We start from the raw sequence: 5,000 nt of genomic DNA on the forward strand, positions 1-5,000 counted from the left end.
TATTTTTATTGACTTTGTAATAAATTCACATCCATTTACATTATTTATGGACTATTTTGATCAGTTGTAAGTACCAGAGGAAACATTTTCTTTTGCTTTTTATTACAAAACAGTGAAAACGGGTAAATAACACTAAAACTAAAACCTCTCAGGTTTTCTTTGTCTTTCTTTTCTTTAGGGCATACAGCAAACCTGTCTACCTGGTCTTGTCTTGTACAGCATGTGTGTAATTGACAAAACATGACGTTTTTTCCACGGGTCTTGCAAATATACGTGTTGCATTTTAGTTTTCTCATTTCACATGACAAGAACAAGAACAAACGAGAATTGGTTGTTTTACAGCCTGAATTGTTTTCTGTGTTGACTTCTGTTACTTCTTCTTCCTTATCGTCAGTTTTCTTTTCTCTTCTTCATTAGTGTCATGATCAAAAGCTCTGATCAAGTGCCTTGCACAGAGGCAATTGATAGGCCATTTTGGTGCTAAAGAATAAAATGTGAGCAATGCCCCAAGCGATTGTGACGATTGTTTGCACGAATGACAGAACTCCCATAACAAATACAGGTACAGCATTTGCTCTGTAAGGTGCGGTTCTATGGGGTGGTCCTGGGAAACACGGGAAGGCGGGTGAATGATGGACAGTCATGTTGCAAAACTCTCAACGTTTGACACTTACTTTAATGGATTGTGTGTTTAAGTAAAGTAGACATAATCTAGAGAAAATGGTTAAAATACAGTTGTATGTGCTTGTATGATTGAGCCTCAGTCATAGCCTCATGCAAATCAATACTGTAAGCTGCATTTTTTCAAACTGAAATGTGTAAATTGGACATATTTGACACATTAAATATGAGGTGAACCAGAAGATGTGGCTGGAGGTTTGAGTTCAGCATTGCCAGGTGGTCTCAGACAGTAGTTATATTACAACTCCAGACTTCCACAATCCTTCTCTAGGACTTGGAAGAAATAGCATTTAATTGTCTTTGTGGAGGAATTAATGGACTTTTGCCACAATTAGGATTAAAATACAGAAGTGATTACAGCAGTTAGGTTTGTGTAAACAACCAAGATTTTAAACTTTATTTGTGCTCAAATGCATCAAAAAATACAAACTGGGCAGCAGTTTTGAACAGGGAAATCTGTGAACTATTCCTCAGACCCCTCAGATCTGAGCTAGTCTTCACTGCAGTATAACTTAGGTGGAAACAGACGCTCAGTTTTTTTTTTTCCAGACTTCTAACCTCATTCCAACCCCTCCCTCCTCAATACCTGCGTGTATTATACTAAGCCTACAGTGAATACTTACATTCAAAACCACTGACCTACATTGGCTGCTTTCTAGAAAAGCGAGACAGTTACGTGGTTGAGGTTTGTGTGTATGAACTCCTTATATACAGTATGTTTGGTAAATGTAATGTGTCTAACCCGTATGTCCGTAGCCCCTAGTGTGTGCTTATACAGATTTGCACATTAGCTCTTTTCCAGCTTACTGTCTGAATTAGGCCAGTCGAGTGGCTTTGATGTGTTCACATGTTTTATGAGTATGTGGTTCTGAATAGTGACCGTATGATAATCTGACCATGACTTTTCATAATGGAAATGAAACAGAACTGGTGGCTGCTCACTGGGCAGTATTATGACACACTGATGTGTTTTAAATAGTTTTTGAAAAACAGTGGATTTCTATTGCACAGATGAATAACCTAATACAAAGTAACAGAATCTACATCTAAAGTTCACCAAATAACATCATACATTGTTCGAGACTCCAAGAACTTAGTGTTAGAAATAGATTGGTACATGACACCAAGTAAAAAAATGGATTGTTGTTTTTCAGTTTGGTTTTAAGTTAATCCAGTCTAACTATCTGCTAACCAGCCAACTTATGACTTAGCTAACCCGACATTTCATATTCAAAGAACGAAAGTGTTTGATGTGCATTTGTTATAATGTGAGTGTTTGACAGCCTCAGCTGTGAATCAAAAGTAGAGGAAAGTCAGACGAAACCGTGAGTTGCCAACCCTGCAGCTCTCTCCTACTGCCGGCTACGTTTGAATGCTCTCTGCAGACGTGATGTAATGATATGGTAATAATATTGTGAGAGAGGTGGTACTGTGGAGAACTTGGCTCCCTGGTGGTCGCGGCAGTCCTGGGAAAAGGAAGTTCGTACAGGAAGTGAGCTGGCTGGGCCCCAGTACTACATGACTGCGAACACTGCTGTCTGTCTCACCACTTGTGAATGTGTATTTATAGGAACTGAAAATGTGTATGTGCTTGAGCACACACACACACACACACACACACACACACACACACACACACACGCACAAGAGTTATAATAGGTGTGTGAGCAGGTAGTAAATAAATAAGTAAATAGTTCTAGTAGTGAAAATGAAGATAATAACTATTTTCCTATTAACATATATATATCTTTATTTTTTCTTAAACACCCAAGGCTTTCTTCCTCCTTCCCTTCCCAGACTTTGTGAATGACTGATGTAGCGGGAAAAGGCTGATAAATTAACTTAATCATCACTTCACCTCAGAGCCAAGTTACGCAGTAATGTGCAGATGTGGGCTGATGTACAAGTGATGACAGGAAAGAATAGAGAGCAACAGAGCAGAATAACACAGAGCAGGTTGCTGGCAACACAGTTCCTGGATGTGTTGTGTTAATTGCAAAAATGTGAAGTCGGCAAAAGGAACACTTTGTACTCTATAATAGTCTTTGTTGTGGAAACAGACGCTCTTTTCATAGAGTACCTTTACTTAATAGTTGTTTGTGTTACTGGGCTAATTGGGTGGTATTTTTATATTTACTGTGCCTTTCACCTTGATGCCTTGATGCCACTTGTGCGGTGTATAGGGCACGTGTAAGTGTGTGTGTATTGCACATGTGAACGTTGGTATGCTTGGCTGGCTCGGTGTGAGCTCTTTGTAAGGGGGGGGGAGGGAGTGAGGTGAGCAGGGTGTTTCTCAGCTGCCTGCCGGTCTGGTTGCTGTTGGTAACTTTGCTTGATGAGATCAGTGGGGATCGGCTTTCAGCCCTTCATGTCTCTCTCTCTCTCTCTCTCTCTCTCTCTCTCTCTCGCTCTCTCAGAAACACTGAAGAGGAACTGAAACTGGAGTGGGGCCGTTTCCGAGCTCTAGTTGACAGCAGATGTAACAGCGCTGCCTTGGAAACACACTTTTTAGAGTTGGAGTGTGTTAGAAGAAGAAGGTAGTGGGGGGTGGGGGTGGGGGGGGGGGGGGGGTGCCAAGGAAGAAGTGATAGCCTCGGGACAGATAAGCTTCAGGGAGCGAAGTGGGAGGGAACAAAAGAGGAAGGAGGAGGAGACGTGGGCAGCTCTCTGAGGAAAGAGGGAGTCTCTCTCTCTCTCTCTCTCTCTCTCTCTCTCTCACTCTCTCAGTCGGACTTGCTGGTTGCTGGTCCTCTCTTTCCCCCCGTCTGCTCGGCTGTCTCGCTGCCGGCGGCTGGCTGAAGGAGTTCATCTGTCTTCCGTCTGGATGTGAACATGGACTCAGGCTGAACAGCTACACACAGCGAGGCATGAGACGAGTCACTGGAGATTCCCTGTAAGCAATTTGATCTGTTGTGCCGTCTACGAGGTCCAGTGTATGATTCCTGTTTCAGTGACTGTGTGTGTGTGTGTGTGTGTGTGTGTGTGTGTGTGTACCTGGAAGAGACAGAGTAGCTGTACAGCTACATACAGTAGGATGCAGTGATACAAAGTGCAGTGCATCCCAGAGAGTGAGAAGTAGCTGTGAATATGATTAGTTTTTCCTTCTGTTTACATTAGACCAGATCCTCCTACCTCGCTGCTGTTAACCTTTTGACAACCTACTCAATATTTCCTTCTTCCCTCTGGATGCTGCTGCGCGCTCAGCTCGTCTTTGAAGCCGTCCCTCCGTCTCTCCCACCCCCCCTTGCTCATCCTCTGTTGCCTTTAAATGTCTTAATGGTTTCGGGGCCCCAGCTGGCTGGGATACCCCCCGTGTGCGTTTGTGTGCATGTCTGCTTTTGTTTGATAGGGGGAGAGAATCGAGAGTTGTGGGATAAGCTACCCGAGGATTTCCTCCACTCGCACACAATAATAATAGGATAGATCCTGCTTTCTATTTTTGAACACACTGTCTGTATGTTACAAACACACCTAATCTGACGGCTCACTCTGTGCTGCCTGCAGTAGCTTTTTTTTCCCCAGTGTTATGTTTAGTCTGTGGATTCGGGTGAATGGGTGGGGGGGGTGTAGTTGTACGGTTCGTCCTGGGATAGAGAGATAGCAGCTCTCCTTTCTGACTTTATCCTTTTGTTTTGTCAGCTGCTGACCTCTGTTTTTCTCTCGCTCTCCATCTCTTCCATTGTCGGTGTTCTCTCTAGCTGCCTTCATTTCACTCTGATCTTCACAGCCTTCCTTTGCTGCTTTTTATAGTTAGCCCCTCTGTTTGAGTTGTTGCACCTTTTAGGCACTGCTTTTTATTTCCTTCCTTTCTCTCTCTCTTTCTCTGGTTGCAGTTTGAGGCCAGTGTGGAGGTTTCTTGAGATCATGCTGCTTGTATGTGACCTGGAGTGTGTGCATGCTTTTGTGGATGTACTTTTCCCTGTCCAATATTCTGGCACAGCACCCTATGTTCCACTTTGCACAGAGTAATTTCGGAGAACACCGTGGGGAGAGAAGCAAGTGCCCCAATCATAAAACGCTTGTGTGTGTGTGTGTGTGTGTGTGTGTGTGTGTGTGTGTGTGTGTGTGTGTGTGTGTGTCCAAGAACTGAGGCTGCATTTATTCCTATTAGCTGTATGAGTTGGGTAGTCCAAATGTAAGAAGAAAAAGATAACGCTCATGTGACATGTGGCATGACTTTTTATCTAGTGTGACGTTCATCATTTTCAAACAACACTTTGGTTTATAACTAAATATCTGGAAAACGAATTAGCCTACATAAAACCTCAGTCATACTTTGTGTCCATTATCTAATGTCAGCACACACTAAACTAAGCATT

General features: G+C 43.0%; 1 protein-coding gene across 3 annotated transcripts in view; it reads left to right on the forward strand.

Moving 5' to 3' along the window:
- LOC113171784 (SPRY domain-containing SOCS box protein 4-like) overlaps positions 1-5,000 on the forward strand; it is a 62,147-nt gene that overhangs the window by 21,475 nt on the left and 35,672 nt on the right. The window contains exon 1 of one of the 3 annotated variants that reach the window (XM_026374471.2): positions 3,284-3,574. The exons of 1 other annotated variant lie outside the window; for it this stretch is intronic. The gene's annotated coding sequence lies outside the window, so the exon portion shown is untranslated. Of the gene's footprint in view, positions 1-3,283; positions 3,575-3,685; positions 3,763-5,000 lie in introns of those variants that run through there. One more of the 3 variants, XM_026374473.2, reaches the window with a different exon arrangement.

This window comes from Anabas testudineus, chromosome 17 (assembly GCF_900324465.2).
Source record: "Anabas testudineus chromosome 17, fAnaTes1.2, whole genome shotgun sequence".
Taxonomy (NCBI): Eukaryota; Metazoa; Chordata; class Actinopteri; order Anabantiformes; family Anabantidae; genus Anabas; species Anabas testudineus.